The 23,525-nt window shown below is 39.5% G+C and overlaps 1 protein-coding gene across 2 annotated transcripts in view; it reads right to left on the bottom strand.

Annotated features, from left to right (window-relative positions):
* LOC147711182 (neutral ceramidase-like) overlaps nt 1–23,525 on the bottom strand; it is a 379,859-nt gene that overhangs the window by 51,043 nt on the left and 305,291 nt on the right. The window lies entirely within an intron of this gene.

Genomic DNA, 23,525 nt, shown 5'->3' with positions numbered 1-23,525 from the left:
ATAAAACCATTGAAATTCCATATATAGTTAGATGCGCTAACTATATATCGCGCACCCGCAATCCACTGCTGATGATGTCACATATTACATCATTCATGACATGGTCAGTGACATCACTGATGACATCACTGATGACAACTCAAATGACATCACTGATGACATCTCAAATGACATCACTGATGACATCACTGATGACAACTCAAATGACATCACTGACAACATCACAGATGACATCATTCATGTGTTAATACGATGAACCTCTACAGACTCTGATATATCCTTAGATACACTCAGTGAAAACAGACACTCACAGACTGTCACTCATCCATGGAGTTACTCATACACCTAGACAGTCATGCAAAGAATCAAACACACCTCCAATTCCTCAACTATACAGTTATACACACCTTACTTATTGAAACATATTCTAATACATATTTACTCTCTTATACAATCCTTGATACATGTTCACAATGATCCATACAGCCACTCACACATTCACTGGCTGTTATGCACAGTTATTTATATATGTTAACTCTCACATGTACTGTGTTTTACATATGTACTTACTTTGACATGTAGCACTGAGATATCCATTCACTCACCAATACACTCATGCACACAGTCAACCGCCCATATAGCTGTTTCCACATGCACTCTTGAACTGATACACCTAGTGAATCAACTGCTTACACATCTATGCACAGAATCACACACCTCCCAGCCACCCACACACATACTCAGTCTCCCATACAAATACTTGAGCAACCAATGAATAACCCATATAGTTATTTATATAGCTACTGATCAACACATGCAGCAGTTTACAGAACAACAGATATAATGATACACAAATTAATACAGTTTAATCACTAACCTATGCACTCAGTGAGACACATTTAATCACTCACTCATACAGTCAGTCATGCACCTACTAAATCCTTCATCCAGACACTTATACATCCACTCATTCTTCAATATGTAAGACATATTTTAACTTTACAGAAACATACAGTCACTGGATGTTGTGATCAGTGATGTCATTTGAGTTGTCATCAGTGATGTCATCAGTGATGTCACTGACCATGTCATGAATGATGTAATATGTGACATCATCAGCAGTGGATTGAGGGTGCGCGATATATAGTTAGCGCATCTAACTATATATGGAATTTCAATGGTTTTATGCGAGTAAAATAAGGTTTTGTAAATGCAAATCCCTAACTATATATGGCCTAAAACCAATGGTTTTTTCATTGATATATATATATATATATATATATATATATATTCACTGAAAAAAACATAGGTTTTACACACGTTATAGTTAGGAAGTAGCATTTGAAAAACCTATGAAATTCACTGAAAAAACCATAGGTTTGACACCAGTTATAGTTAGCTGGAAATTTTACTGACATAAAACCAATGAAATTCCACGTTATAGTTAGTTGGACTCACTATAACTTGCGCGTGTAATGCACTGCTGATGACATTACATATTACATCACTCATGACATGGTCAGTGACATCACTTATGACACCATCCAGTGAATGTGTGTCTTTCTAAAAAATAAATATGTTTTATATATGTATATGTAAAGGTCGAGAGAAGAATAAATGTTTAAATTATTGTCTTAATGAATGTTTTTTCAAAAAGAAATGATTGGATAACTGGCTTATTAAGTGTACCTTAGTGAATACATATATTAGCGAGTAATGTTTAAATATTTAAATATATGTATCAGTGTTTCACTTTGTGAATAAGTGGCTGCATGGGTTGATGAGTACCTACATGTGTAGGTATTTGGGTTCTTAGATGTTTTTTTAGTATCAGTATGAGTGTTTGTATGGTTTTGTGGGGGTATTACTAATCACATAGATGCATGAATGACTAACTCTCTCTTTGTATGTTTTTAGAAGACACCATATGTGCAGGACTGTATGGGTGGTTGAGTGTGTATATGTGTATGTTAGTGAATGAATGCCTGCCTCACTAGTGTCTTTATCAGTAACGAGATATGTTTTAATTTAGTATATGTGAGTATTGATATATATAAGTCAGTATATGTGAGACTAAGAGATAGAAAGAGTTCCTGTTTAAATAAGTATGTGTTTCTATAAGTGATTGTTTAAGAGAGTAAGTATGTATAAGTTTCTTTAGAAGTAACGTGGTAGTGTGTGTATAGTTTTATATGGAAATAAATGGATGTTCAATAGTTTATTTGCATGTGTGAGTATGTGTGTGAGTAACTTTTGGATGATTGTCGGTGTGTAACAGGATGTATAGGTGTATCACTACATATGATGAGTGAGTATATGTATGAGTGACTATATAGAACTGTTGGTGAATGAGAGAATGAGTATATAGATGGTGGAATTACTGAATTGGTTGTTGTAACTGGTATGGGTATCTCCATTTTTTTGAAAATGTTAATTTCTATTTTCCAATATGTGTTTTAAGGGTTACATTACACTTAAAGGAGGTCTGTCATCAGTGATGTCATAAGTGATGTCACTGACCATGTCATGAGTGATGTAATATGTAATGTCATCAGCAGTTCATTACACGCGCAAGTTATAGTGAGTCCAACTAACTATAACGTGGAATTTCATTGGTTTTATGTCAGCAAAATTTCCAGCTAACTATAACTGGTGTCAAACCTATGGTTTTTTCAGTGAATTTCATAGGTTTTTCAAATGCTACTTCCTAACTATAACGTGTGTAAAACCTATGGTTTTTTCAGTGAATTTCATAGTTTTTTTGAATGCTAGTTCCTAAGTATGTAATCACGTTCGTAACTAGATAGTGTCACCGCCTACACGTCCTGAGAAGCGCATGTAAAGTCATGTGACTTGAAAACAAGACTTCCAATTGGTTCTTAGTAGTTTCTGTTCTGGAATTTACACGAAGCACTCCACCCACTTTCCTCACAATCTTTTCTACTCTCAAGAGACAACAACATCGAGCATCTTCCGGAAAACTTTGCTGAAATGGCTGCCCTTTCGCATGCATCTTCCGAATCTGAAGGAAATGAGCGACCACCGTTAAGAAGAAAAAAGGAATCTTTCATTTGGCAATTTTTTACTTATCCTGAAGATCAAAAGAAAGTGAATGCGCCAAAAGTAACCTGCACGATATGCAATTCGGAGCTCTCAAGGGGAAATCCAAATAGAAAATATTCCTTTTCTATACACACCATGCTGCGGCATGTTAAACAAAGGCACCCTGAGCATTATGCAAAAGCATCGACAAGAGCTCTGGCCACGCTATTACCATCAGAGGTGGCCAGCACATCTTCTGCTGGACGACCTGTATCTCCATCGAGTGCTGAGATGGACTTGAGACCATATCTTGCGAAGGTGCACATGAAATGCAACGAGTGTGGAGAAATTCTTTTGTACGGAGAGCAGAGCCTCGTTCTTATTCAACTCAAAATTGAAAGTCATAAATGCCCCAAGAAAAGATAAATTTCTTTACTTCATTTTCATAGTATTACAGACTGAAAAATGTAGTAGCAACTTTAAGAAATCGAACGCATCATACGACTTGTTTCCAAAAAAAAAAAAAAAAAAAAAGTTCTTTTTAGAACTAACTATTTCTACCAAAACATGCTCCAAGAGCATCTTATGACATGTTTTTTCGCCGCTTCATTGTAGTGCGCGACCGGGTGGGTGCACCCTCCTATCGCGTACAGGACCTGACACTTGCATGTGAAGTCATGTGACTTCTAAACAACACTTCTAATTGGTTCTTGGTAGTTTCTATTCTGGAATTTACACGCAGCACTCCACCCACTTCCATCACTTTCTTTTCTACTCTCAAGAGAGAACAACGTCGAACATCTTCCCGAAGACTTCGCTACAATGGCTACCGTTCCGCATTTATCTTCCGAATCTGAAGGAAATGAGCGACCACCTTTGACAAGAAAAACAGAGGCCACGCTATTACCATCAGAAGTAAACAGCACATCTTCCGGAGAACGACCTGTATCTCCATCGAGTGCTGAAATGGACTTCAGACCATATCTTGCGAACGTGCACATAAAATGCACGAACTGTGGAGAACTTCTTGTATACGGAGAGCAAAGCTTTACTCTAATTAAACACACAATTGAGAGTCATAAATGCTCCAAGAAAAGTTAAATTTCTTCACTTTATTTGGATAGTATGACATACTGAAAAATGTCGTAGCAACTTTAAAAAATCAAAAGCATCAAAACACTTGTTTCCAAAAAAAAAAAAAAAAAGTTATTTTCAGAACTAACTCTTTCCACCAAAACATGCTCCAAGAGCATATTATAAGATGTTTTTTCGCCGCTTTATTTTAGTGCGAGACCGGGTGCGCGCACCCATCTATCGCGTACAGGACCTGACACTTCCATGTGAAGTCATGTGACTTCTAAACGAAACTTCTAATTGGTTCTTGGTAGTTTCTATTCTGGAATTTACACACAGCACTCCACCCACTTCCATCACTTTCTTTTCTACTCTCAAGAGACAACAACGTCGAACATCTTCCCGAAGACTTCGGTACAATGGCTACCGTTCCGCATTCATCTTCCGAATCTGAAGGAGATGAGCGACCACCTTTGACAAGAAAAACGGAGGCCACGCTATTACCATCAGAAGTAATCAGCACATCTCCCGGTGGACGACCTGTATCTCCATTGAGTGCTGAAATGGACTTGAAACCATGTCTGGCGAAGGTGCAGATAAAATGCAACAACTGTGGAGAACTTCTTGTATACGGAGAGCAAAGCTTTACTCTAATTAAACACAAAATTGAGAGTCATAAATGCTCCAAGAAAAGTTAAATTTCTTCACTTTATTTGGATAGTATAACATACTGAAAAATGTCGTAGCAACTTTAAGAAATCAAAAGCATCATAACACTTGTTTCCCAAAAAAAAAAAAAAAAAAAAAAGTTCTTTTCAGAACTAACTCTTTGTACCAAAACAAGCTTCAAGAGCATATTAGCTGATATTTTCTCGCCGCTTTCTTATAGTGCCCGACCGGGTGCGCGCACCCACCTATCGCGTCGAGCCACGCATGTGCAGTCATGTGACTTTAAAACAAAACTTCCAATTGGTTCTTACTAGTTTCTATTCTGCAATTTACACGGAACACTCCACCCACTTCCCTAGAAAACCAGTTTATCGAAAAACTTTTAAAGCCTCCTCTTATGAAATATTCGACATCAATCACATAGCAGAGTACTAAATAGCACCATATACACTCCGTCCCTTAATTATAATAGACCTATTGCTATGAAAAAGCAACTTTTTTTTTCACGCGATAATGTGAAATGCTGAGCCTATTACATAATTTTATTTCACATATATGTTACTATTCTCCTTCGAGTACTAACACCGTAGAAAATACCACAAATAGCGGTGATATTTTTTACACCGAGAACGGGCGCTTTCTATCCCTTACAGCCCTTACAATTATAAAGTTTTATTTCCTAAGTCTCTAATCTCCAACTGTGCAACGTAGCTCCCCTGTGTGTCGTAATAAGGTCCATAAACAAAAACTTCAGGGCCAGCATTATAAACATACACAGAACCACAAAACGACAAGAGCCACCATACTGATATATATCCTTAATATAATAAACCTCTGAGAATAAATACATATTTCCGTGGCACCCCATAACACAAATGTGGCGTCCTCTGACTCTGCTCCATTGCCAAACACCGTAACTCCCCACCCCCCTCACTTTTCACTAAACTCCGCACTCCACCCCACCCGGAACCCCTATTACAAACCCCCAACCTACCCTCCCTGCCCAAACCCACCATGAACCTCAAACCGCCCCTAGAAAACTTATAAGACACAGGATTACTAAAACTCAAAGAATACGCAACAGGCAGATAATGTAAATAGTACATAAAGGCACATATTTTTTCCAAAATACTATTTAAAAACATGTTCTATTTTTTATAAATCTATCATGCCTCTGACCCTCTAGAACTGCTTTCAAAACGTGAACTATAAACCTCTACTTTTCATTTTCAAACCATAGACTTTCATCTGACCCTCTAGAACTGCTTTCAAAACATGAACTATAAACCTCTACTTTTCATTTTCAAACCATACACTTTCAATTACATTCTTTTTTTTTCCACAATTCATGTAATGTTACACACCTTTTCTAAAATACACCAGTCCCTATCATTTATAAGGATTTATTTTCAGTCTTCATCAGTGACACTTTCTTCACATATAATAGAAATCACTATAACTTTTTAAACGACAATGCTAACGCGGTAAAAATAACCCTTCATTTGCTTTCCTTTAAGAATGCACACTATGTACCCCACGCATGCGTTTCTTAATCTTTGTATTTGGCAGCGAATACCGACCTTGAATCGGAAGACATGAACAAGACCGCCATTGTCACATTTAAAACTGAACGTTGCATCTGCTCACACACATATCTTTCACTAAGCTAACATTCACAGAAAACATCATTGATCTAAAAAAAAATTGACCTTGCTTTACAACTCCCTCAAATCACTCCCTTATTTTTTAACGCATCCTCCAGTTCAAAAAAAGCTACTTTTTTAATAACCACTAAGCAATATATAAGTGACTAGACTCCTACAAAATGTATCAAGTCATTCTGCTTCTCTCCACTGCATAGCCGGCGACCTAATTCTGTGGAGTTGCTATACAACCAGCGGTGCTGCGCCGTTTCCTTTACCATCTTGGGAAATTCAAAATGGATGTCCCTCCTGCCTTCGCAAACGAGCCGGGCCACTTAGAACTATTTCGACAGAGAATGCTTCTGTACTACGGCACCTTACCACTCTCAACTTTGAATACTTCATATCGATTATCATTTCGATATTCGTATTTCACCTGTGTGCAGCCTGTATTTCATTGCCTGAGCTGTGATTTCACGTGGGCCCTGGATTTATGTCTCTGCAATTTGGTACCTCCTGAACCGAATTACAATCACCTCATGAATCCGTTACTTGATCATGAACAGCTTTGTTACAACGGAGGGTTTATGGCCTTTGCAGCGATACAAGGAGTTCTGGGTCATTGGAATATATTTGCAGCGGCGCAAGATTTCCTAACAGAGAGCTACATCGAAAACCCACTGAGCTGCCCAATGATGGTAAAAGACGCTCCAATAATGACAGATCATGAATGCTCCTTTGATCTTCTCAATTGGATGGCTGACATGTTTTCAGATGATAACAATGATTTCATGTTAGAGGCACTTGCTGCATACTTTGCCTACACAATGGACGGTTAACTCTTTCCTAACAGCGAGCTACATCGAAAACCCACCGACCTGCACTCTGATGGTAAAAGAGGCTCCGATTATAACAGATTATCAGTACTGCTTTACTCTTTTCCATTGGATAGCTGACATACTTTCAAATGATAAAACTGATTTCCTGTTACAAGCAGAAGCTACCTATTTTGCCTAAACAATGCTTCAATACCTCTCATACAAGCCATTGACGTCCTCATTTCCTTTTGGTTTTCTATATTCTTCACGTTCTTTTCCATATTTTCTTTTGAAGAACAGACCTATTTGCTTTACTAACAATGGACATTATGATTTCGTGTTGTTTGACAGCTGATTCATAAAGTAATGATGTATAACCACTTGCATTTTCATATATCGTTCCTAAACTGAAAGGCCAGAGACCTTCTTCCATTAATTAAAATATAATATACTTCCTTATAAGAGTGTACAATGTTTTTTTCCAACTATATTCATTTTTCTTCAACTATAGCGTTTGTATTCCATGTACTACTGACAATACCAATTACTGTGTTTTTTGCAATTTCTGTAATGATTTGCCTTTAAAACAGTACATTTCTAAATAAACATTTCAAATATTCACGGTTTCTCTTTTAATCCATAATCTCAACTGAAATGATTTCATTTTGAAAAACTATTCATGGGTTCCACATAACCTTAACTGTAGACACTGAAGACCTTATTTATGAAGACCTTCCGCCACCGGGGCCTCATTTTTTAAAATGGGAAAAAGTAATGCACCGGTGGGGCAAGGCCTTCATAAATAAAGTCCTGAATGTTTTCTTTTCTTGGACTCACTTACTGATACTAGAACCTCCAAGCCAATTACGGCCCATGAACTCTTTCTTAGTAGGTCGCGCACCGTAAAGACAGTTATACCACTGTTAACTTTTTTTTTTTACTGTTACTAAGCACTGACACAGTTCCGCTTCACTCAGAGTTAATCACTGCTCCCACGCTTCTACAGGCCAGACGCTATGTCGTATTTCTCTCCTTATCACCCTTTCATCTCCACAATAACAAACAGTTCTCCGCCTGCCACCAGAGAACAGACTCAGATGCAGAGGCACCAAAGAGTGAACCCATCACCAACTGCCATCTCCGGCTGTTTCCATGGTTACACCTCATTCTGCACCTTGCTGAAGGCACAGGTCAAAAGTTCATGTCTTAACGTTCTACAACAAACTAAGAAGACTATTTTCCCTCCAGAAACTCCTGCCAATACACAGCTCTGTTACATATCTTGTTTTTTCACACCCAATAGTACTTTTCGTTTAACATAAACATTAAAATGGAACGTACTGTTCAATCTCCACTTGTTACAATCAACCAATCATTTTTATTTTTTAAACCACACCCAGCCTCTTCCTTTTTCTTTATTTAGAATTTTAACTTCTAACTCCCATTCCACTTCCAGAACCGATCGGAGGACGACTACAAATCCCTTGAAAATGAAGGTCTGGCTAATAGGACACAGTTATATTCACTGGAGTGAAAAATATGCAGAAAGCAGACGAATTTGCAACCTCAGCTTACCAAATGTACACATAACATGGATTTCCAAAAGAGGATTGAAATGTCACCAATTGATTCCATTGGTGAAAACTTTTATGCATCTCCCAGAACCAGACCTTATAATTGTGCACTGTGGTGGGAACGATCTAGGCACAATCACTGGGGTAGGTCTGGAAATGCTTCTAAAAGACACCTTTCGACAATTGATGATACTTTTTCCTCGATCTGCCTTGGTATATTCCAATATATGCCAAAGACAGAAATGGAATTGGTCCAATCAACATTGTGCACAATTTGAGAAAGCAAGGAGACATGTAAATAAATCTGTTTCCGCGTTCCTCAGAGATTATAGCATGGGTGCTATTTACCACAACAACTTGCGATACCACATGCAAGACGTCTATAGGAGAGACGGTGTTCATTTCACGAATGAGGGAAACAGAATCTTCCTCTGCAACATCAGGCTCTGCATCGGTACTTACTTATAAATGCAGAAAACACTCAATTAACACAAGGGCTCTTTTCAGAGCCACCCTATATCTAAGCACTTAAACTTGTGATTTATCTCCATTTTCACACTCTTGTGAATAGGTGTGCGCGACCGGGTGCGCGCACCCCGTATTTTTTTTCGCGGGAAAATTATATCTTTTCGCGTTTAAGGGCATTACTGCACACCCCGAGAAAAGCTACGCAGCAAAACAATCTCTAACTTCTCCCCTTTCCATGTTTCAACGCTTTCAAATGAACAATATATTTACTCGCAATGACAAAATGGCGGACAAAACTTCCTGATTTCCTTCGAATCAAACGTTAACAGACGTCACGCAGCCAAAAAAAATTCCGCTCACGCGCAGCCGCTAGGGTGCGCGCACGCGTGCGCGCCTATAGATATATAATTGACTTTAACTTTAATTTTCTCAACAACTACTGAACGGATTTACACCATTTCAAAAAAAGCGTAATCTGCGAACAAGACTCTACAGTTTTGGCAAATTTCTTATAAATCCATTCAGCCGTTCGACCTGTAGCCGAGTCTAAAGGTCCTATGGAAAATACCATGGAGAAAACACGTTTTGGGACCCCCCTTATATCTCAGCCCCCACTTGACCAATCCCCCCCAAACTTTCAGGGAAGGAGCGCAGCGGACCGAGCCATCTTCTTTGAGAAATTTGCTAAGATTCTTCAACCAGGGCTAAAGTTATTCCAAATAGAATGTTGAGGATTTCCTATGGAAACTAGGTCCTAACTATAACTACCTACTGGCGACCGCCAGTAGGTAATATATATATATATATATATATATATATATATAGACACACACACACACACACACACACACACACAGAAGGATTACAAAGCCCAAATCTGCAAACACTGGCATTTATTTCCAAACAAACTGGCAGCACTCCTTTCCTCACGCCTTTCAGCTGTCCCATGCAGCCTTGTTCGCAGGTGAGTCACATCAAAAATGCATGTAGTTGGAAAGCCTTAAATCCATACTATCACATGACCTTAAATGCTGATCTGCAAGCATACAACTCCCACAATGCACTTGTGAAACAAATACAATATCTGAGCTGCAAAAGGTCAAGTAAATCATGCTTAATAGCGTTCTAAAACCATCACAGTCCCAGTGTAAAAGGTTACGTGCAAGTGCAACAAATTGGAAATAAAAACAGTCACATGTTTTCCTTGGAGGCTTTTTTCGTTTATATAATCCTTGCAAATTAGTTTGCTGCCAGAGACTTCTGGGAGTATGGTTCACTAGTAACTTGAAATGGACCACCCATCTGGAAGCGTTAAAAATCAGGGCAACAGCCTCTATAAAGGGCTTAAAAAGGTTTAATAGCTTCTACGGAGACTTGTCAGATGGGCCGGCTATAAAGGCCTATCTGGCAATGGTCCCCGCACAATTCCTATATGGATCAGAGGTTCTCCTCCTTAGCGGGAAAAAAGGTTGGGATAAAGAGGAGGGTATGATCCTAAAAAGCTTGTTCTCGTTGCCGAAATCAGCAATGGTACAAGCAGCAAGATTGGAGATAGGAGTCACTTCCTGGGCAATTACATCCAGGATGGCACTAATACGGTTCTGGCAGCGTCTGGAGACAGGGGAACCTCCCAGAAAAATATCACAGTGGTGTAGAGAGGAAATTGCCTCCAGCGAGTTATCGTGGGCTAAAGAAACAAGACTCTCACTAAAGGAAGCCTATGGGAAGCTAGGGATAGAACTAGATACCCAGTTAGGACATACCAATATAGGCAAAAAAGAACTACGGTCATTGGGAGCGGATGTGTCCTGCATATGCGATCAAGAGTATCTCCGACAAAAAATATCGGTGTCCCATATGATCCAAGTATGGATTTCAGAAGTCCACTCCTACCCTTACTTGGATAGGTTGCCGAATCAGCACTTAAGAAGAGAGGTTTTAAAACTGAGAATGGGCATAAACCCCTGTTATGTAAATACCAGGGTTAAAAATTACATGATAAATAGTAATGGCAATTGCACATGTACGCTAGGTACCTCCTGTGATATTATTCATATTTTATTAGACTGTAGGATGACCCTTGATATACGTAAGGAGATTTTAGGCCCGCTATTCAAAACTTATAGGATTATGAATAGAAAGCAAGCTGTAGATCTCCTGGTGGGGATGGTAAATCTGGATATAGCCTGCGCCTTGGGTAAATACATGAGACGAGTCAGGGGGTTTCTCCAGAGTATAGAGGTATAGGCGTATGGTAACGAGATTGCACTTCAATGTATGTATTATGTTTGGAAGACCTGGTCACATATGTTTTCTCATGTTCACCCTTGTAATTTTCACATCCTAGGAGGATACTGATTAATAACAAAGTTACTGGGGTTTCCTCCCGGAAAGGACTGATTTGCAATTTTACAAATTTTATATATTTTGTGTTTTTATAAAATTTTATAAATGTATTGTGTATACTTTTATGGTTGTAATAACCCGAATAAAGTTTTAATGACTGACTGACTGACAGAGACTTGATATGTAAAAGCCAAATTGTCACAGAAATGGCAAGAGGAGATGCTTCTCCTCCTGTCTCCCTTTTTCACCTCAATGTCGGTATTGCCAGGAAACTTCCATGGTTGTTGCACAAGAGGCGAGCTGGACATGCTCTCCAAATAGGTTCCAATACAAGTCTCCAATTTTGCTGGGAGCCCCCATCCCTGCAGGGCGGCTTTGTTGTTGCGGGCATGGAGAGCCCAACATTTAAACACACACAGAAGAAGAGTTACAAGGCTGCATGGGACAGCCGAAACGCGTCAGGAAAGGAGTGCTGGCAGTTTGTTTCGAAATAAATGCCAGTGTTTGCAGATTTGGGCTTTGTAATCCTTCTTCTGTGTGTGTTTAAATGTCTGGCTCTACATGCCCGCAACAACAAAGCTGCCCTGCAGGGATGGTGGCTCCCAGCAAAATTGGAGACTTGCATTGGAATATATATATATATATATATATATAGATATATATATATATATATATATATATATATATATATATATATATATATATATATATATATATATATATATATATATATACATCACGCAGTTTCCGTATCGTAGAACACAGAACTACAATCCAGGTAGTCAAAAAGATACGGACACGGACCACAAATATCGTGCTTCTTCTTTATTTTAGTGCTTAAGCGTCACGACGCATTTCGGTCCCGCCTTGGACCTTGATCACATGACACAGTGCAAGAATTCACATTGGTTTAAATACTATGCAGGAAGTAATGACATGAGCACAGTACATTTTGTAAACGTGACCATAGACATGGAAGAGTTCAATTTAAACACAACCACGATTCATTAAATAACCTGACTCAATATGTCATTTAAAAGGCACATAAAACCAATGTTATTTAAAAAGGTTTTTTCGTAATTCAGTGTAGTGTTGAAAATGATTAAAAATAGATTTTTGAACAAAGTGCAAGTGCAAGTGCAAAACAAGTTACCTCTCGTAAAAGCGCAATAGTGTCTACAAGAGTAATCCCAATTTTGAGCCCAAAATTGGTCAGATGTTGTGCGCATAGATATTTTGAATAACGGTATAAATACCCAAAATGTAACATCACTTAAGATGAACATACATAAATGGACAATTGGAGCCCCAATAAAATTAATTTGACAAATCAGCTAAATATGAGGATTAAGATCTATTGTGTTATAGAAAACCCAAGAAAAGACAGAATATACATAACCACACTCATTAGACAATTTTATGGTCTTAATGTCTATGTCATGACGATAATCTCATCATCTCTTTTGCACTCTTATTTTAACCGATCTGGTTTCTAATGGTATATGGTTGTCTGCATTTATTAGCCGCATGGATATTCATCGGAGGATCTCATGCTAATATGTATAGCACTATATGACTGATAAAATTCATATATACATCCTAAAATTCATATAAATATAAATATCAATGTAAATATAAATAAAACAGGATTTAAAATTGCATACGTATTATATAGACAACCATAAACATATCATAAATACCAATCCAGATTGCTATCACATAGGTGAAATAACTATTAGAGTGCAGTCATCTGATTGAATTGACATAGTGAGGTGTTTAGATCTGATCACAAAAGAAACATTTGTAATTTTATGTGCCAGTGAATCTAACATGAGGGGGATTAGAGGCATGTAGATAAATCCTCCGTCATATTTAAACCAGTTGGTTGTTTGGTGTTGAGGTCCAGGATATATCTAGTTTCTTGTTGACGTAGTTTTTCCTCACGGTTACCTCCCCTTCTACTGGCTGGTACCGAGTCAATCACATAGAAACTGAGCTCACAGCTGTTAGATTTATGCGCAGATTTGAAATGCCTGGCTACCGGGTATGTGTTGTCCTGGTAGGATAATGCCCTGAGATGTTGCAGCATGCGTTTATGTACCTGGAGTTTGGTATTTCCCACGTACATAAGTTTACAGGGACAGGACAACACATAAACTGCAAATTTAGTTTTGCAAGTTAATAACTGTTTAATCTTATGTTCTTTGTGATCAAATGGTGAGATGTATGTTTTGGTGTTCACACCCTGTTTGCAGGCCTTGCACACTTTGCAATTGTAGAAGCCACTGTGAGTTTTTAACCAGTCTGTGGATTCTATTACCTCAGGGCTAGTTTTTATGAGTTCATCCCTCATAGAGCGGCCTCTGCTATAGGTGATAGACGGTCTCTTCAGTAAGTTACGACCAATAACCGGATCACACAGTACCAGGGGCCAATGTTTCCTAATTATAGATTCGATCTTCTTGTGTTGTTGACTGTACTGTAGTATTATTCTGAAGGGTTTGTCCTTAATGGATGTTGTACCTACAGTATTAACAGTACAATTAGGTATTCCTCGGATGCCCTTGGTGTTGCTGCCTGTCAGAAGTAGGGATGAACGTTCTTTAACCATGGATTTTCTGATGGCAGTATTGATGAGTTTATCACTATAGCCACGTTCTCGAAATCTGTTTGCGCTCTCAGTTTGAGCTTTAAGTAGATCATCATCTCTACTATGTATTCGCCTCAACCTAAGCATTTCCCCTTGGGGAAGCTGGTAATTAGGTGGCGTACATGGGAGCTTGTAGCATGTAGTGTCGAGTTCCCTGCTGTGGTTTTTCGGTGGAGATTAGTTTCTACTCTGTTATGTTCAATGTAGACCTCTGTATCAAGAAATGTTACTGACTTTGCGCTTATGTTTGCGGTGAAATGTAGATTCAAATCATTTTTGTTAATACAATCTACAAATTCAGTTGCTTTTTGTGTATCACCATTCTAAACAATAAACAAATCATCAATAAACCTAAACCAGGCTATAATGTGGTTTGACATAATCTCACGGTGTTCCACCCGGAGAACCGGCTCCTCCCACCAGCCCATGTGTAGACACGCGTAGCTGGGGGAGAAGCTGGCTCCCATGGCGACACCCCTGAGTTGTTTGAACAATAGGTTATTGAACATGAAAATATTGTTGTTCAAGCAGAATTCTACCATTTCAATAAGCATCTTCTTATGTTTCTGCATGTTACCCATTGATTATTCCAAATAATAGTCAAGTGCCTTGAGACCGTCAGTATGTACAATACTTGTGTATAGGGAACTGACATCTAGTGCCATTAGTAAGTATCCTGGTTCCCATTTCAGATCTTTTAGTTTCCTTAAAAAGTCACTAGTGTCACCAATGTATGACGGTAAGGCTTTGACATGTCTCTGTAGAAAAAAATCCACATATTGGGATACATTTTCCAGACAACTCCTTCTCGCTGAGATTATAGGACGCCCTGGAGGACTGATGGGGTCCTTATGGAGTTTGGGTAAGAAGTATATGGTAGGCACCACAGGGAAAGAGTTTTTAAGGAATTTAAACTTCTGGTTGGTAATAATGCCATCGTATTACCAGTGTAGAAGTTTTTTGTCAAATGTCTCATACATCTTTTTTAAGTCTGTAGCATTACACCTCATATAGCAATTTTTGTCATGGAGTTGATTGAATGCCTCCTTAGTGTACATTTCCTTGGTTAGTAACACAATATTGCCCCCTTTATCCGAAGGTCTGACAACAATCTTATTGTTCTTTTTCAGCTTTGACATAAGAGAAAAATATTCCATCCTTCTTTGTTGTATCTTTTTTTCTTTTTATTAATTTCCACATTTAAAGTTTTTATCTGTTCAGTGACCTGATCGTGAAAAAGATCAATTGAGTCTTTTATCATAATGGGGTTAAAAGTCGATTTTGGTCGGAATGGTGTCAGAGGACCACTGATGTTGTTAGTCTCCGTAATTGTAGACTCATTCATTTCCTTAGGGTCAAATACACTCCTTTCCGCGCCAGATAAATCATCGTCCCATAATTCCTGGATCTCACGCTGGAGGCTACTCCCAATTTGAGTGTCAGTTTGGGAATTTGAGATGTCAGTACTGGCTGAAATAGAAATGTTCAGGTCACCTTTTTTATTTAGAATGTGGTATTTTTGTAGTTTTAATTTTCTCGTACCCTTAAATATATCAAGCCGTGTTTTAGCGTAGTTGAAGTCATTCGCAGGGCAGAATGTCAGTCCCAGACTTAGTATGTTTTTTTCTTTGTCACTGAGTGGAATTTTGGAAAGGTTTACAATTGTTTTGTTGTTGCTACCAGCCACTTCAGTGGCTACTTGGCCTTCAGTCTCCAGTTTCCTCTTTTCTTGTAATTTGTTTTTGTTGCATTTTGCTTTCCGTCTTTGCTTGCGTTTCCAGTTTTCGTTTGATCGTAGTTCACTTGCTTTATGCGGGGTCTTAGTGTTGATTTTCGGGCCTCGCATAAAAAAGCCAATTCTGCATCTAAAGTGCGAACTGGATCTGTTATTTCCACATTTTCCCTTGCTTCTGGGTCGCTTTCAGCCCCTGAACTCAAGCTGGGGAGTGAAATACTCGATGACCCTGCTTCGTTTCTCTCAGGTCTTGCAGTGGCTTGATTATCTTTCATTGCTGTTTTTTTGTTTTTTCTAAGCGCCTCATATTTGCGGGAAAAAAGTGAAGATTTGGCAAGTCTCGTAATCAGTTTTGTATCAGATGAGATCATGCAGACCCAGCCCCCTCTTCACTCTTTCAAGAGAGCTAAAAATCTCAGGGACATGGTGGTACACTCATACCTAGAACCAGTAACTCAACCTACTCTCACAAGCCTCTGAAATCTACCACCAATACTAGGACACCACAGATGTGGCAACTGTACAGCATGTGAAACCACCATTCAGTTAAAGATCTTTGACTATGGTGAGCGGTCCTACAAATTAAAACATCACACCAACTGCAACTCGAGTTGTGTAATCTACATCATCCAATGCCCCTGCAGACAAGTGTACGTGGGCCAAACACAACAGAAGATTAAGTCACGCATCTCTTCCCACTCCAGCAGGTTACGCTGTAATGTGGTTGGTGCCCCTTTAGTTGACCACTGGCAAAAGAAAGGACACGCTGTCTCTGATCTAAGATGGTTTGTAATCGAAAAGGTCACTTTGGGAAGAAGAGGAGGGAATTTACCATCGGTGCTTAACACTCGTGAATCCAAATGGATGTCCCTCTTAGATTCTATCAAACATGGTTTGAATGAACAAGATAGCAGTTTAGCTCAGTTGGCAGCCCTGGGTTAATTTTATTGACTATTTTTGATCTGTTTCAAACTTATATTATTGTTCCCACTTCGGAACAAATCTGGACTATTCAAAATGTGCATGTGTAGATCGCGTGTTAATGCATCTCCCTCTTCAACCTCATGCTTGAGAGTTGCAGGGCGTATACCATTAACTGCATCCAATGAGCGTACCCCCTGCTTTCCAGCATATGAACACATCTGTAATGTTACCCATGTGTGTTTATTAGCCCTGAGTTAATGTATTGCTCATTTTTTGACCTAATTCAAACTGACATTACTGTCCCACTTTGGTACAAGTCTGGCTTATTCCAAACATGTATGCATAGAGCGCTTGTTAATGCAACTCCCCTTTCAACCTCATGCTTGAGAGTTGCAGGGCGTATACCATTAACTGTATCCAATGAGCGTACCCTCTTTTTCAGCACATGAACACTTTGCTAATGACATTCTGCATATAGTACCTATGTGTGTTTACTAAGTATCAAGACCAATGCACCCGCTTTCAACCTCTTGCTAGAGAGTTGCGCGGTAAACCTTTAACTCTAGTAGTCATAATGGTATTTAAAAGATCCACCTTCAAACCCCATTTGCAGGAGTTGCGCGTTGAAAAACATACCAATTGACTCTTATCTTATTTAATTTTTCCAACTGCTCACCACGATGCGCACAAATGCACTCTGAGCCAGTGTGCATCACCAAAAATAATTGTTTGAGTCATGACTCGCCTTGTTCCTTAAACCTTCACCGAGGAGTACCTCTCCTGTTTCCATGCTCGGCGTGTAACACCATATAGCGAGGCCCCGCCCACCCGAACTCCGCGTAGCAGTCTCTTGCGGAGTTTCGGAGTTGACAGCAGTACTAACGGTATGTTACCGCAATGCGCCAAGGTTTTTTCGGCAATTAGGTCATCTAATCGGCCCCTCCAGCCCCTTACCAGGTCTCATATTTCTTTTCCAGACTCGTGATCGAGTACGTCGCCCCGGCTAACCAGCCCCCCGGGCGCCTCACCTAGAACCCATGCACCGGGTACCTGTAACGGACCGGTCTTTCGGAAAAGGAACACATGAGAGGTATCAGATGCAGCCTAAGCGCTGTTTGTTTTCCCTAGCAGTCAGTCCGTTTTTTAATATTTCTCAATAGATTGCGCGCCACAATGACAATTTATGTGTTTTCCTTTAAGACCTTTGATTCGATCTTATTCTTGATCTTACATACAACGCTGCCTGCAACTGACAACTAATACCCAAATCTGTGGGCCACTACCTTTATGTACAGGTATGCTTCCTCCTTTTTTTATAACATGCATGACGCCCCTGCAGCTGTCGATTAATATTCTATACTGATCTCCTACCTAAATTGTTTCATACATAGGTACGCTTTTAATAATTGCATGACGATGTCGATTAATATCCAATACTGATCTCCCACCTGAATTTTTTCATACATAGGTATGTTTTTTATAATTGCATGACGCTCACCCAAATTTTCCCGACTGGGTTTGATAACCTCCATAGCGACATGTGATGCATCCTCGGGGGTCTCTTCCCCTAATACCCCTACTACGCCATTTCGATTGGTAATTGGTTTCCATCAAGTTGTTCAGTTGCACATTTAAGGCTTTCTACCGTTTACTCTCGCAGTACGGTTCCATGCGCTCCCATTTTGGTTTTTAATTTTGTGACAGAAGTATAGGACCAAGTCCCAACTGACAGGTTTTCCTGCCTTTCTTTTACTCCTCTGTAGCTCTTGGTGAGATTTACTCTCCTGGCGAGTGACTCGTGACACACCACAGCCCATCGCTGCTCTACATCGCGAGCCAAATCGGCCACGATTCCATGGTAATTCCTTTAGCATTCCTACCTCCATCATAGTCCGAATGTAATGACTATGCTGTACCTTTTTCCAAATCATCTAATTTATAGGTCTACTATTTGTTTCAAACAGGACTGCCCCACAACCCCCCCCCACCTTCTTAGTCCTGATGAAGACCCCACTTAAGGACTGAACTGAGCCTACTCATAGGGGTCGAACCGTCGACGGTGTCTTCCACTCAACTTCCGGCACTTGTCCTTTACAGTCCAGCAGTGACTCAGTGTCCGTCGAAAGTTTTGCTGTGAAAATTATTCATTATCCTATGCCTTTAATAATTATTTGGCTTTTGATGTTGTAATTGTTTTTGATCCTGCCTATATTGTGTGTACTCATCACCCACAACTGTGTTCATTCATTCCTCACCAACCCTTCCCTCAAGCCTTCCCTCTCACCTTTCCTCCCTTTCCTATCGGGGCACAATAATTTTGTGACAATTGTATGAAACTCCTTTGAAGTTGTTAATCAATGTATTGTGAATAATTGACAATACACACTTCTAAAAGTGAAGAATTTTATTTTAGTTTTTCTTTCTAAAGTGGTTTTGAACTACTTTCTGTTGGTTGTGCAACATAACCTTCTCCCAGACGGGGACCCCCCTTTACATGTACCTCGTAATCAGTTTTATCACGGAAAAACTTATACGTTTTGCGTTCCTTAATTTTTTCTTCTTCTTTTTTTAGACTTGACTTCATTTCGGATCGTAATTTGGTTGCTTCGTCAGGCTGGTTCAGGGCTTCAATTTCCTCGTTGATTTTGTCAATTTCTTCTAGTAGTTTGGCACGATCTATTTCCGCATATTCTATCAAAATCTTCATTAGACGTTTGGACGTGTCGAGGTTGCATTTCGCCCAAGCTCGCATCATTAGAGGATTCGGGTCCTCATAGATTGGCGCCAAAAGTATTCTAAGCCCCCGTGGGACTCTGTCCACATCTAGGTAGGTTTTAAGAGATCTTGCCTCCCACCATTTACTTTGCTCACTGCGGCTCTTTTTCTCCAGTAATTTAAATTTCTCTTTTACATTCACGTTAATTGCCGATTCTGTGGTCGTCGGGTTTCCCCGTTTGTTGCGCACTGCTGGCTCTTGTTTGAACATCATTAGCGCTGCCTGTTCTCTCTCATTAACTGTGTCAGACGCCATAGCACTTTCCGTTAATTAATTAGACACTTATGAAGTACAAACGGAGGCGGTTAGTAATCTCCTTTACTTCATTAGTTGCACACCTCTCACCCCTTATTCCGCTCGACAGTTCATACCTGGGTTTCCTTTGGAAGTTCCCGATTCCTCCGAATCTGGTTCCCGCCAAGTCCGCCCACTGTATTCGCTGTTGTCCGCGGTTCACACGGGGGGCTGTTGCGTTGCTCCTTCCGGAGTACAGACAGGGTTCTACATATATATATATTATATATATATATATTTTACCCAATGGTAGGCACTGCTGTGTAGTTTTACGTTGTTAGGGTTTCCGTAAGAAGAGTGTTTTTTTTTTTTTTTGCTAATTCTATGGCCCCATCTTACAAATCCTCACAAACCTTTCTAAAAAAATCTGATCCGTCTGAGTTAATGGGGGGTCCCAAAATCAATTTTCCCATTACAGTTTCCCTATAAGAATTTTGGAAAGCAATACGAAAAAATGTCTGAACAGAATTACACCAAATATGACAGAAGCTGGATCTTTACTCAGTAGCTGGCTTTTTTGATTGAAAGTAAATTGTTCAAAGGTTTTTGAAATAGTAGGTTAAAACAATTAGTGATATCTGAACATGGGCTAGCAAGATAGATGGGCTGTAACTTGTTTCACTGCTAAATTTGTCATCATTTGATGTATCTTCACAAAAGTTTACAAAGAAAAGTTAATTAACCCCATCTCCTTCCTGGATAGTTTTGGGGTAATTGGTCAAGCGGTGTCTAATCAAAAGGTGGTCCAACATGTCCATCCCATGCAATTTCCGTAAGGAATTTGAAACAGTGATTCCGAAAAAACGGCTGAACAGAATTACACCAGAAAGCAAGATATTTACTCTGAAAGCTTGCTTTTTGTGATATAGTGTAAATCCGATGAGCTGTTTTGGAGAAATTAAGGTTCAAAATGTAGTGGTATCTGGGTGTGGCTGTGCAAATTGATTGACCAAGCACCACATCAGCAGAAATGTTACATCCATCTGGCCTCCTGACCCATTTAGGGTGGACCTGCAGGTACACCCCGTGGATTTTGTTTTTGCTTTTTGCCAGACGCCACTCCAGCGCGACCCAGCGCGGCCCCCGTGTGGTCCCACAAAAGTATCACTGAGCTGGAAAAAATTGGTTTGAGTTTCCGTGGTGTTGGCAAATGAAAGGGGCTAGGGCACAGGCGATGCGATAGACCAGGTTCTGCAACCAACATTCTGCCATTCAAAGCTGAAATATACTTAGGTATGGTGTAACTCGTAACCCCACAATGCTCTTATTAGGATCTCACATATTACATCACTTATGATGTGTAAAAACACATCGTTGATGACATCAATAACGGTATCTCAAATCTGTAGGGTGCAAGTTATGCTTAGGTTATGTATGTATAAATGATGAATTTCACTGTTTTTTGCTTTTAAATGATTTTTTTATTTTACATTTTGTTTATATTGATTTTCACATAAGGTACAACATAATAGGCAGTGCAAAATTCCCAAGTTCAAATTAAGAGAGCCCCAATTCAACATTGCATGCTTACTTAAGGGAAACAACCTTTACAACGCAACTTTTACAACGCACTACCATTACAACGAAACTTTTACAACGCAACATCCATTACAACGCATGCATTTACAACGCAACCATTACAACGCATGACACTACAACACACACCACTACAACGCATGCCATTACAGCGCAGTCATTACAACGCATACCATTACAACGCATAGCATTACAACACTTAGTACCCTTACACTATCCAACACTTACCCTACTGTTGCACCCCCTGGAGTTAGAATAGTAATTTTTACCCCTACACTGTCCAACACTTACCCTACTGTTGCACCCCCTGGAGTTGGAATAGTAATTTTAATCCCTACACTATCCAGCACTTACCCTACTTTTGCACCCCCTGGAGTTAGAATAGTAATGTTTACCCCTACACTATCCAATACTTACCTTACATGCAATGTAATGTTATGCGTTGTAATGGGATGCATTGTAAATGTAGTATGCATTGTAGTGGAATGCGTTATAAAGGTAGTTTCAAAGTATTCGTTGTAATGGTATGCATTGTAATGGTATGCGTTGTAATGGATGTTGCGGTGTAAAAAATGCGTTGTAAAGGTAGGCGTTGTAAAAGTATGCGTTGTAACGGCATACATCCTTACTTAATGATGAAGAGTCTTGTATATGGCAAAATACTTGTGTCAGAAGAATGTGTTATTGGGATTAACCCTTTACATGATCCAAGCCATCATGCTTGGGTCATAGCAGAAATACCATCTATATCACCCTTGGCTGCCACATCTGTTATACAATTTTACAAACATTACACAGAAGTCACACGCCCCATCTGAGCTGGAATCCCCCTATTCCTTACATTAGTCAAGCAGGAGCACCCATGTCATAATTACCTCCACAGCCCCTTCATCAGTGCTAGAGAGGCACATGTGGCTCTTCTCCACCACCCCTCATTCCAGTAAATCTCTCAGACATAAGGATATCAGCGGTAAGCTGGCCCCCAACCAACCAATGACTACTCGCCTCCTAGCCAACAGCTGCGCGGGCTGACCAAGTCAGTATGGGCTCTAGCGCCCCATAGGTCTTGTAATTTCACCCAAGAGGCAGGCCAGTGGGGTCAAGGGGACCACTATGCCAGTAGCCTCACCCCCAGTCCTAGGAACCACTTCCCTTCAGAACCCTTGGACTCTATTGCATGCCTAGGCCAGATGCAAAAAGGTGGCCTCCCAGCTCCCCACAGTGCATGCATCTTGCCACTCTTGAAGGGTCCGTTCTGTTCAGCTGACTATGGGTCAGCACAGAGGTGTGGTGTAGGAAATTAAAGTGTAGTAACTTAAATCTATGGTTACAAGACACCGTTTGCTTTTAAATGTTAGTTTTTATTATTGCAAAACCTCTCATAACCACTTTAACCTTTGTTTTTTAGTGAATTTCGAACGTTTCTTAACATTAATTAAAATCGTAGTAGTTTATCTATGTATAACTCCACTTTTAACATTTGTTTTTCAGTGAATAGCTATATATTGTTTCATTGAAGTAAAAAAAAGGTGAAAGTGATATTAAAGTTAAGTGAAAATGTCAAACAAATTCACCAGTTACAATTTACTGTGCTAACTTGAACTTGTGCCCTATAATGCCATGTTGTTATCAATTATTTTGTTTGAGATGTTACCAGTGATGTCATCAATTATATAATTGAACACGTCATGAGTGATGCAATCTGTCAGGTCATAAATAGAGCATAGTTGGATCATATCTTAGTTAAAAGTATATCAGACTTTACAACAGCATTGCGGGATCAAGGTATGTTTTGTAAAGCCTTGTGTGGTATGATAAAGCGTTGAAAAGGTCATCGCGTTGTAATGCCCTCAGGTAAAGGCATGATATTCGTTGAACGCATGTGGAAATAAGGAATGTCTAACGCTTGCTGATGCTTTAGTGGTGAAACTTACGTTTGGGTGATATGGGCAGCATAGGTAACTGTTCTCCACAAT

Source organism: Lissotriton vulgaris, chromosome 5 (genome assembly GCF_964263255.1).
Source record: "Lissotriton vulgaris chromosome 5, aLisVul1.2, whole genome shotgun sequence".
NCBI lineage: Eukaryota > Metazoa > Chordata > Amphibia > Caudata > Salamandridae > Lissotriton > Lissotriton vulgaris.
This window is presented reverse-complemented; position numbering and strand designations above follow the sequence as displayed.